This window comes from Neophocaena asiaeorientalis, unplaced genomic scaffold (genome assembly GCF_003031525.2).
Source record: "Neophocaena asiaeorientalis asiaeorientalis breed wild unplaced genomic scaffold, Neophocaena_asiaeorientalis_V1.1 scaffold93, whole genome shotgun sequence".
NCBI lineage: Eukaryota > Metazoa > Chordata > Mammalia > Artiodactyla > Phocoenidae > Neophocaena > Neophocaena asiaeorientalis.
Window position 1 is genome coordinate 1117145 of NW_020174273.1, and position 12784 is coordinate 1129928.

The window sequence follows — 12784 nt, forward strand, 5'->3', positions numbered from 1 at the left end:
TGGAGGTCTCTAATATTTCTGCACATCTTGTGAGCAGAGGCACTTACTGCCACTGTTCCAGACAATTTTTTCAACAGTGTTGTATAATGAAAAGTCTTAGACAGTATAAATGTCTCTCTCTGCAACAAAAGGCAAGCATCCCTACTACCCATTATAAAAGATTTGGGTTCCTAAGCTTAGGGCTCTTCTCCTGTAAAGCAGCCCACTGTAAGTGCAGGTGTGACCTGATCCTCTCTGCATTGCCTTGTGGGAACTCAGCCTTAGGAAACAGGTGCCAGAAAATCTGATATTCTGGGTCCTACTATTGCTTTTAGTAGTCCTTTACCTCTGGTCCAGCATCCATGAAACTGTGAAGCTAACAAATGAGCTTGCAAGTATGGTAAAATCTCAGGCCTTTCCCAGTTTCTGACAGGTATTATACACAGCTGAGTTGAAAATATTCTCTAGGAAATTATAATCTAAAAATGTCAAACTTGTAAATTTTTGAACGAGATATAATTGGAGAAGCTTAAAACTGTATCTGAGCACTTTAAAAATAAAGTATAAAGAAGGAGCAGAGTTATAGTGGTCAAAAAGTCTATCTGGCAAAAAGTAAAACAGAATCATTGGATATATTAAGGAAAGATGGAGTGTTCTGTGATTGTGAAAGGGGCATTTTTATTACAATTATTTAAGACAAACTTGAAGGGCTTTCGAAACAGCAATGATATTTTATCCCCATAACCTGTAACTAAAAAGCTCCTAAACATCTTGCCTTTTATGTTTGTCTATAGGATACTCATGAATCATACCATGAAAAGCTCTTTCTCACCTGTTCTCTTGCTCCACAATCCAGTTACTATACAGTGGAACCCTCTGGTCTTCCAAGGTTTGCTTATAGAGCTCCCTCCAGAAGCCATTTCCTAGAGTCAATGTGGTTAAGGTGGAAATATGGCAACAGCTGACTCCAATGACTTGGAAGACAAATTTCAATCACACTTTGGCACTGCTGAGTCATTTCCCTTCTTCAGCCAGCACGTGGGGAGCTCACATTTCTTAAACTAATTGAGCACTTAATATACAGCTATAAATTAATCACATTGAAATGGTGCTAATTATTTCATTAACTCCAAACCAATCCAATCTAAATTGTCACTTCTTTAGAGCTCAACTGCTGAATTTCTTCTGTATTTAAACTATTGATTAAAAATACGCTATGAATTACATATGCAGATAAATAAGATTAAGTTTCTGTCTAACTTTTTGGAAAGTCAGATGAAGGAAGTGTGTGTGTGTTTCTGATCATTTTTTTCCTGCAGTATCTATAGCAGTAACTGTAATTTGTATCCATGTGAATGAAGTGAGGTCAGAAAAACATTTTCATCCCACTGGTTCCATGGCAGACTGATGAGCAAAAAAAGCTCTTTGCTCTCCTTTTCTTCCCCTTTCCCCTGAACATCTTGACTGGCAGGTTGGTAGATAATCCTGTTCAGAGTTAATGTGCAGTAACAGGATTGAGGGGAACTGACTTAAGAGGCTTTTATCTGGGTCGGGACATATCGATGCCATATTTAAAGATGTTCTCTCTGTTCACCTCTGTGAAGATGAATGTCTGAACATCCAGCTTAAAAGCCAAAAGGAGAGAAGCACTCCGAGATGGGTGATGAATTGTCAAACTGTGGGAAGGAACTTTTACCAAAGAGGAATGTTTGCTCTGTAAAGATATGCAGTGTAAAGCAGAAATGGAGAAAATAATTAAAATGCTCTTCCTTCTCTGGGCTGTGTTAGCCGGAAACCAAATTCTTAACGGGTGTAGAGGAAGCTCAGCTATTTTAACTCATCAAAAGAAGCCCTCTTGAGCAACAAGGATGATAGAATTCATCCTCCTATGTCCAATAAAATGGGCCAAAGACCTGGCTGGGCAATTCATTTGGCAATTCATCAGCTACTATCCTGTGACTTAAAAGCATCTAGAGTCATAAAATGCTATTTCAATCTTTTATCAGCATTTAACCTGATAGTTTCTCTTATCTCAAGAGCCATAATATATGAATCTCAAGAGTAAGAGACTGTCTAACGCATCTGTTTTCTTTTCCTTCAAAGCCTAGCTCAATATATTTTCATTAGGACGATCTCAACCATTATACGTCTGTGTGATTTTCTAGTGTCATTTGCAAGTTTGCATGGTGGCCCAATGGTGAGATTTAAGCATTGAAGCAGGAAAATGTATAGGTGAGAATACCCCTTTCCTTAAAAGCCTAAAAGCTATCAATTATCCACTTGGTTTGCCCAAGGAGCCTGGGAGTCAGACAGCAAAAGGGTCTTAGCGGGTTGTGGAAGTAAAAGTAGAGGGGCACCAACATCAATACCCCCTAGTTTCCTTGAGGTCTGGATTCCCCACTTATTCTGACAATACATTTTTCAACTCTACTGCACTGGAATGAAATGTGTTTTTTAATCAGTAAATGAACATTAACAGTCATCTTAAGAAATTCCTCCATGCAATAATCTGACCTACTACATAGTCAGGGTATGTACAAACTTCTTGAATTCTCTGACTAAATCTACATTACTGTTTTGTAGTCCTCTCACTACTGATATTTGCTCTTAACTCTGGTGACATTTTTTCAGAAATACCACTTTCCATTTTAGGACGTGCATTTTAACAGTGCTAATATGCATAAAAGTGCAACATGCTAATGTGCTGCCAATGACATGACGTAACATATTATCACCATCTTTTTCCACAGGATATACATTGATTGTACCAGAAGCTTCATGAAAGCAGGCAGTGTATGTCTTGTTCCCTCTTGAGAACCAAGCACCTAGGGGTTTGCCTGGTGGCGCAGTGGTTGGGAGCCCACCTGCCAATGCAGGGGATGTGGGTTTGAGCCCTGGTCTGGGAGGATCCCACATGCTGCGGAGCAACTAAGCCCCGTGCACCACAACTACTGAGCCTGCGCTCTAGAGCCCACGAGTGCGCCTGGAGCCCGTGCTCCACAACAAGAGGGGCCGCCACAGCCTGCGCACCGCAACGAAGAGTAGCCCCTGCTTGCCGCAACCAGAGAAGGCCTGCACGCAGCAACGAAGACCCAAAGCAGTCAAAAATAAAATAAATTAATTTTAAAAAAAGAAAGAAAGAAAAAAAAAAGAACCAAGCACCTAGAATTGTAGTTTAATTTTATAAGGCACAATAAGTATATACATGAATGGATAAATGAATGAGTTAAACTGATACAATTATGTTTGTGATTTTAAAAACCCTGAATTAGTCTATTTTACTGGACAGACTTTTACTATACCTAAATCGCCTTGGGAGCATTTCTGTATAAGGCATTTCTTTCCTGGAATTCCTCCAAAATGCGAGCTCTCTGATTCTGACAACTTCAAATATCTTTAATGATTTCTTTAAAGAGCAATAAAACGGCAGGCTACTAAAAAGGAGATAACTGTACCATCCCTGCTCGTGAATGGACTTAGCAAGCATTTAAGGAGCCTTAACATCAATCTTCCACAGCTAGATGTATAACACATCCATTTTATGAATCGCTTTGACTTGGATCCTAAAGCCCCTAGGCACAATTTTGCAGGGAGTTCCTATGACACACATGCATTAAGCTGAGAAGCAGGAAATATGATTCTCCTAGAGGCTGCTATTCACCTACTTTGATTTTTCTGCATAGTAAGTCAGGCTAGGTTGGCAGGTCATCATCTGATGGATATTGCCAACTATAGGACAAAAACAGAGCAAAGGGGACTTAACACTGAATGAACTCAAATGCATCCAAGCCATGGGAAATATTTTATTAAATGAAAGGCGAAAATTAGGGTTAGTGTCTTCAGCATTTATACTAGCCTAAGCACTGCACATTTATTTGTGACTTTTTAGGGTATTTAACGAATTCATGCTGTATGAAGAAAATAACAGTAAAATTAGGCAACAGACTTTTCATTTTGCCATTGACATTGCAGATTGATTTGCTGAGGTCCTTAGGTCTCCCTGAATAGGTAACAATTTCTAAAAGACACAGATGTATTGGCCAAATGGACCTTAAATGAGTTACCTATCACAGTTCATCTCTTAATAGTATACAAATTAAATATCTTTACCACATCTGTACAATTTTTGAAACACTGTTTTGATATCTACTCCTTGATATGCATATTGGGCAAACCCATCACCACTCCCTCCAAAAATGCTTTACAATTAAATGTAATTGTAAATGAAATCAAAGGGCCATAGAGGTTCAGTTGGTAGATACCATGTAATCATCTTGCCAATCATTTCTTCCACTGTATCTGTCATTACATGGTGCCTCTGACAATTTCTGCTTTAATTTCCTCATAAATAGGAAGCTAAGTAACTAGCAAGACAGCCTACTCCATTACTAAGCAGCAGAAAAGAGAAAATGTAATTTCTTATTAAAACAAACGTCCACTTCTACTGCACTTTATGTAGTTTACAAAGTGTTTTTACATCTATCATCCCATTCTATCCTTATGACACTAATGCCAAGTGGGAATTATTAATCCCATTTTTCCATATAAGAAAACTGAAGCTCAGGGCTTCCCTGGTGGCACAGTGTTTGAGAGTCTGCCTGCCAATGCAGGGTACACGGGTTTGTGCCCCGGTCCAGGAAGATCCCACATGCCGCGGAGCGGCTAGGCCTGTGAGCCATGGCCGCAGAGCCTGCGCGTCCGGAGCCTGTGCTCCGCAACGGGAGAGGCCACAACAGTGAGAGGCTCGAGTACAGAAAAAAAAAAAGAAAAAAAGAAAACTGAAGCTCAAAACTACAAAAATATGAAATAATAGAATGGTCTGACTTTTAAATTTCAAGCTGTGTGATACAACGTTTTACAGATCTGATAAATATATGCCTAGGGGATCTGCCTTCAGTCCCTCCAAAATGCACCCCTGGCTTGAGGCAAATACTGTTTATTTCGATACTGATGAGGCTCCAGAATTAGCATATCCTTCTTTCTACAGAGATCAGGGAATATAATTGGTACCACTGGAACAAGAACAGTGTCAGAAGAGTTGTTTCTGCAGAGACCAATATGGATTTGGCATGTGTATTTAAGATCCATAAAGAACTTATTAAAGACTTACCCATGTCTTCTCAACTAAGGATGCTACAGGCAAAACAGTAAGCTGAGTAATAGAAAATGCCCTTGTGGGAGGCTCTTTCCAATAACCTTTAAAGCAACAGGCAATAAGTAGTATATCAAGTGCAATCACAATTTTAAAGTAAATCTCCAAGAGTAGATTCCATATTTTATAGTATTCTCCATCACCATAGGATTTTTTTTTTTTTTTTTTGCGGTACGCGGGCCTCTCACTGTTGTGGCCTCTCCCGTTGCGGAGCACAGGCTCGGGACGCGCAGGCTCAGCGGCCATGGCTCACAGGCGCAGCCGCTCCGTGGCATGTGGGATCTTCCCGGACCGGGGCACGAACCCGTGTCCCCTGCATCGGCAGGCAGACTTTCAACCACTGCGCCACCAGGGAAGCCCTACCATAGGTCTTCTTGAATGTGTAAGTTCTGTTCTACCATTCAACCAGGAGCTACATAAACGGAGCCCAGTCACAAGCTTACCTATTTTCCATCTTAGGATACAAAAGAAGTCATTTCTTCAATTAGAATACAAGGACACTAATGAATGCACTCTGGTCGTTCCCTTTCTTACAAGACTTTCTTATCTGGCAGCTCCAGTGATGTGATAAGGAGGTGATTTGCAAGTCTGATTTGGAAGTTTTTGATCAAGAGGCTGGAGAGTATAATGTTTCTTCTTACAGTCTTAGGGATATTACAGAAAATTAGCTCTGGTAATATATTGAAATTATTCAAATAGAAATAAACTCTTAACTTTGTGGTCCGGCCTTCCTAACGTGCACAAGGACTGTGATGTAAATGAAAACTTTCATGGTTATTCTCTCGAGATTTCTTTTTAGTAACTGAATCTCTTCAAATTTTGCATTATTCAGCTCTCTGGTCAGTGGGCAGGTATAGAAATAGAGATATTTTCAGAGTTTCAATATTCTATTCCCCTTCTTAGTGAATTTGAATCAACAGTTCTAAACAAGTTTTAATAATCAGTTGCAAGATTTTTAATGCAGAAACATAAGCTTACTGATTTACTTTATCATTTTGTGCATGCACATAACGGCTTCCATCATATTACTCTCCCATATTGTCTTGCTCTTAAGACACTGAACATCTTGGAAGTAAAATAATCACTCACATCATTAAAAGACATTATTTCTGGTCCACATGTATTAGAAGATAAAAAATCCTGCTTAAAATGCTGTATTAAGCAAGCTATAGCCCTGAAGTATTATTCATGAAACCAGACATGATGATAAAAGCAATCTACTGACAATGTTATGGGTAAGTAAATGTGGAAAGAGTCAGGAAAATATTTCTTTGCTTTATGGTGCAAAACAAGCATATATGCAGACTATTGGTCCCTGAAAGACAGATGCATATAATGCAGACTGTTCCACTATAGAGCACATTCTATTAGACCAGTGGTGAGGCTGAAGCTCATCAGTTTTTGGAGGCGTCACCTAAACTCTCTTTCCATCTGGGTGATTGAGAGCATTGCCAGGTAGAGATTGGCCAGGTGCACTGAAGGAGAATAAGATGTCAGAAAGGCAAACGGTAATATGTTTTCTCCTCTGGGGTAACCTGGATATGTTCTTTTTCTCCAAACTGTTAAGTTTCAAGGAAATATGTCTACACCACGTTTTGAATTATTAAGTTTAACATCCATGTGCCACCTAATGTGGATGCATTTGGAGGTGGATAAAGATCAATTTTCTGTTCCTAATTTTTAATTGAGTCTAATGACCAGAAATGACCTAGAAGGCCTTCAGCCTTGGGAGGAAAAGCATTAAGCAGATCTCGGGAGTGAGATACTTCTACTTGCATGAATATTTTTTATTTCAGAATCTGTCCCTGAATCTGCCAACATGACAATGCTCTTCAGTAACAAAAAAGACGTGTTCTGGGCTTTTGCAAAGATGACACTTTCTTGACTGACAGCCTATTCCTGCACGCCAGTTCCTCAGCTCTAGTTACACAGCAATCTGTCAGCCACTTAGATGACGTGAACTCTCTAAGCCATTAAAGAGTTAACATGTATTATTTTTTTAGTCTCTCCATAGTTCTCAGGGTGGCAAAATTGCTCTGCAAAATAAATAACACCATTTAAAGGTTAATTACTTGATTAATGTGTGTCTTCCTATGACACTTAGCCTTTATTTACACAGACAGAAGAATCTCCCACTATATCTTGTTTTAAGTCTCTTTACTCACTTCCTTTGTTTGGTCCAAGAGATAACTTTTCATGGGTTCTCAATAAAGAAATCAAAATATTATCCTACTTTTCTGTTATTGTTGTTGTTTAAAAGATCTGCAAAGAACCTGACATACAAAGAACCTGATGATTGAAAGTGGATGAGCCATTTTTCATTCCCCTCCAGGTGGGTAAAGCTGTGAGTTATTTCTCATCATTAAGTAAAAAAACATTTTACTTTTGGTTGGCATGACAGTGACATAAGAGCTCTCCTTGGCTCTTTCTGAGTCGGCTGGAAAGTGAAAACCTTTCAGCTCAAGACACAGAGTCAATCTTTTACACTCTCATTAACATTAAAGGAGGCCATGTGGGCAAATCCACATACATAAGAATATGCTTCATTTAGAATCTAATCAATAACCGGTATTATGTTGCTTTTTCCAGAGCAAAAATAAAAACATAAAATAATGCCACAAAGTCAGGTTGTATGTTTGGAGAGTACTTACAGGCATTAAAAGCATGATATCATCTATTTATCTATTCTAATGATCTTTACGAGATCAGTGGTAACTCTATGGAAAGACTCAAGATTGACTGTTATACTGTAATCAATAAAATCCTGAAATAAAAGTGGTCTTCCTTGGCCTTCCTCCATCTCCCAAAGTTCTGAAACTTCCTGAAGAGATGAACACACATGCTGATGTGAGCAATAAAGGAGAAATTTCACTTTGTAGATTGTATTTCTATAAGAAAATATCCTGTACATCACTTGTATAGGATGAATCTTCCAACTAACTGTGGGCAATGTAATGGAATACGGTGGACCAGGAACAAGGAAAAAAAATGGAAGAAGCGAAAGATAAGAGGGGAAAGAGTAAAATGAGCAGGAGGGTACTGGATATATTTCCAAAGGAACCAGCAGAATACAGTCACTTATGATGGTGATGCTTTCTCTGTTTTTCTAAAACATCTACAAAGCTTTCTCTCTCAATCTAATAAATCTAGTGAGAATACATTTTTATTTGCCTAAATATTTATTTATTTCCTTCTTCCATTCCTTTAAAAAGTAAATAAAATATGTACGACTAAATAGTAAGAGATGAGGGGAAAAAAACCTACCAGCCAACTAAGAAACAGAAGACACTCAGAAACATCTTTATAAATATAGAGAAACTTGAGATAATACATTATCAGGTATTTTAGAAGGACAGAACCTGGGAAACTTTTTTAATTCGACAAACTAACATAATTTGCATCCATTCATTCTGAGTCACTTTACAGAAAGAAAAAGACAGGAATAAAACCCAAAGAATAGGTGACTGATCCCATTCTATTAGTTTTCTCTTGGTGTGTAATAAATTACCACTTGTCATCTCACAGTTTCTGTGGGTCAGGAGTTCAGGCACAGCTCAACTGATTCCTCTATTCAGGGTCCCACAAGGCTGCAATCAAGGTGTCCTCATCTAGAACTCAGGGCCTCTTCCAAGCTCATCGGGTTATTGACACAATTCAGTTCCCTTCAGCTATACGACTAAGTCCTTCAGCTTTTAGAGACCATCAACATTTTCCTTCCACATGACCCTGTCTCAGTCTGCTTGGGCTGCTTTAACAAAATACTATAGACCAGGTGCCTTATAAACAACAGAAATATATTTCTCACAGGTCCGGAGGCTGGGAATCCCAAGATGAAGGCCCCAGAATATTTGGTGTCTGGTGAGCACCTGCTTCTTGGTTCATAGATGGCCACCATCATTTCTGTTTCCCTATGTCCTCACATGGTAGGAGAGGAAAGGGTCTCTCTGAAGTTTCTAAGAGCACTAATTCCATCTAATCACCTCCCAAAGTCCCCACCTCCTAATACTATTACGTTGGGTGTTAGGATTTCAACATATGGATTTGGAGAGTATACAAACATTCAGTCTATAGCAGACTCTCTCCATATGCAGTTTTTATCATAGCAGCTTGTCTCTTCAGAGTTATCAAAGACTATCTCTACCGTATGCTAACAAACTAGAACTATGTATGCACGTGGATGGATGGATAGATAGACAGACAGACAGATAAATAGATAACCTAATTGTGGGAATAGCATCCCATCACCATTGTCATATTCTGTTGGTCAGTAGCAAGTCAAGGTCCTGGCCACGCTCAAAGGGAGGGGATTGTACATGCCATGACCATGGAGCTACCCTAAGGTCTGTCTGCCATCGGCCACACTCGCAAAAAGAATTTTCCACAAGCTCATACTACAGAGAGCATTTCTATATGTCCAAGGAGTCTTTTCCTGGCAAGCAACATCCTATTTTAAGGCCAAATTAGTTCCGCAAAAATAGTTATTTCTGGTTCTGACCACTTCCCAAAAACAAAATGAGAAATATTCTAGTGTTCAATGGAATGTACCTGTTCATCAATGCATAACATTACCAAACAATGGCACGAACCTAGGTGATGACTGTTTCCAAATCATTGCTGCTTGATGATATTCTGCGATATCCTCAAAATGACTCCCGAATGTTTCCTTTCTCTAATGGAAATGGTTTATTATGTGAAGAGAGCTGTAAACATGCAATAAAATAGCCTTATGAGAAAGTTAATGTCTCTATTCAGGGCCAGGATGGTAAAGGCTATAACCCAGTGTTGTGCTTGAGCAGTTATTAAGGAATGTCCATGCCTCTGTTTAAGTGCTGATGCAGACTTCCTTATTATACGTTGCTCTCAAGAAAAACAGCAATGGCTCTTTCATCCACTTCATTAAAACTATCAGTTGATGGACTGTTCAAAAATAAAATTGGCTAAAGCAGGGATTTTTTAAATGATGCATGTTTTCCATAAATATTTTATTTAAGCTAAAAACAAATAAATGAACATCTTTTGCTATTATTTTGATATAAGACCAAGACAACTTTTACTGTGTATAAGTTTACTGACTGGAATTTCCCCATTGTCTTTCATCAATAAATTCATCTATAATGCATCATCTATGATTTCTTGTTTAGTTTACTTTAAAGCAGAGAAAGAACATAAAAGCATTAACAAAGCACAGATTTTAAAGTAAATCCTCTCTCTATATATATAATATTTATATTTTATTCACATCCATTGGCTAGTAATTTTCAGCAACTGACATTTACTGAGTCTTTCAAATGTATTTGACATGATTTCCAAAGAAATCATCACCCTTACATTTTATATTCATATTTTATTAGTACAAGGTAATTAATTTTCAGAACACGAAACCAGTTCACCACAAAAAGTTCAAGTAACAATAACACATTTAGCACCAAGCCCAACTAATGTTTTATAAGGAGAGCAGGTAGACTAGAGAGTAGCCTACTTGCCATAGCACTCATAGTGCGTTGGCAACAGTCAGCAGCTTTAAGAAGGAATGAAGAGTGTCGGTTAATCCAGAAGATCGGTTAAGAGAACGTCATTTAAGTAATTTAAAAGAGCTTCTGCTATCGGCTGTCAAAGGTATAATCAATATGCACACATTCAACAATATTTGGTGAACCCCTACTACGTGCTCTATTATGGAGGTAGGTGCTAGCTACCCCACAAAGAAGAAAACACATGATCGTTGTCCTTGAAGATTCTAATACAATTACTTTGTGAGGTGTTACTGCCCTTATGTAATGTTTGTAGCATATGAAGCTTGCTATCTTCTTTAATCCTAAAAAGCTTTGGATGTTAGCCTGGATTCTGACAGGTACTGAAGAATGGTGACAAATTCACTGAGTTCCTAGGGTTATTGCTTGATGATTTATGACTCATCAGTACTTAGATGAAAGTGCCCTGTCAAATTCACTTTTTTTTTAACACCAACAAATATGAGGTTGAATTGTAAAATAGGTTCCATTTAATCCAATTTCTTTTATGTAGTTATGCTCAAGGATGCATGAAGGGGCCTGCGTTATATGAGAAATTTGTCCAAGGAGTAGCAGAGATGAAAATTTACTCTGGAAAAACCACAAGGGAATATTTAACTCTCCTCTCCTGCACCCCATATATAAGCAGTCAACAAGTCATAGCATTCAAAACTGTCCATTTCTCCCAACTTTACCATGTCATCAATTTAGTATATTCCTCCTAATCTCCTGAAAAATTCTCTATCCTTTTTCCTGACACCAATCTTCTACCTCCGTCCCATATCCATAGTGCTTCCGAAGACCACAAATCTGCTTGTGTGATTCTCATTTTTAGAACCCACTATGGATCTCCACATTCCCAAGAATAGTGCCTAAGCTCCTTCAAGTGGAGCCAAACAGGGCCCAAACAATCTAGATATACCGTATTTTATCAGAATCATCCATGACTGTTCCCACTCATATAGCCTAGGTCCAGCATCATAAATTCATCTCCGTTCCTTCTTCAAGTACCCAAACATTATTGTGTAAGTTTGTATCATTGCAATTCTGTTCTGTGTTTCTGCAGTACCCTTTTTTCTTAAAATCTTCCACTCGTCCTTCAAGATCAACTCTTTAAACTTTACCCAAATCCTCCATGCAGAGTTTGTCCACAATATTTCAGGCAGCTCTCTTTTATTGCAGAAATTTTGTTGCATGGCTATTTACTGAATCCCAAACACTGGGTGGGGTTCTATGGAGACAATGGTTAACAAGACCATAATAGCATACCGTATTTTTTTGTTCATTTACCTGTTGCTCCTATTATGCTATGAACTCCTTGAGAGCAGATAGTATATCTTATTCATTTCTATATGACTCCCAACTGTCTAATGCCGTGTACACATACTACCAGGCATGTACTTAAGTTTACTGAATGAATGACTGAATATCAATGCCATTAAATATAACAATAAAGTAGTTTTAGAAATTTTGTTAGAAAGTTTCCCATACACTGTCCTCAGGATTTTAGGTAATAAATGGGGGCAGCATTCTAAGTGGAACAGCCCTCCCCCTACCTTAGACTTTTTGCTGTAACACAATTTTTCTATTCTTACAGAATTAAAACTACATGCCCTTATTCATTTAAAAATCTAAATGAATAAATGTCTTCATGTTATTCCCACAGTGTGTTGAAGAGTTGAAATATAGTAATCAGTCCACCATTTGTTATTGTGTACACATAGTAAATAATCAGGTTGACATGGATTTTCAATGACTATTTCTTTTTTAGCGAGTACTCTTACGAGTCACATTTATGCTTCTTAAATCTCCTGTTCCAGCTGGGGCAGAAGGCAGACTAATTCCATCTCCTAATACAAACGTGAAACTTTTCATATAGACTTCAACTCAAGAACACACCTAATTTCTTTACTTGTATGCCACCTATCACTTTTATAGTATTTCGTATACTGATGGTGTACTTGATATGTGGTCAGAACTTGTCTGCTGATTTTCCCTTGTAGTCAACTGAGGTTTACATCAAAGCTTTTAAAGATAATTGAAGATCAGAACTTTGTTTACCCAATTTCTTGAAAATCTCATTTACGTTTGATTGTTATCTGGCAAACCTTTAATGATAGGTGTTAATTTAATTGTATGTATT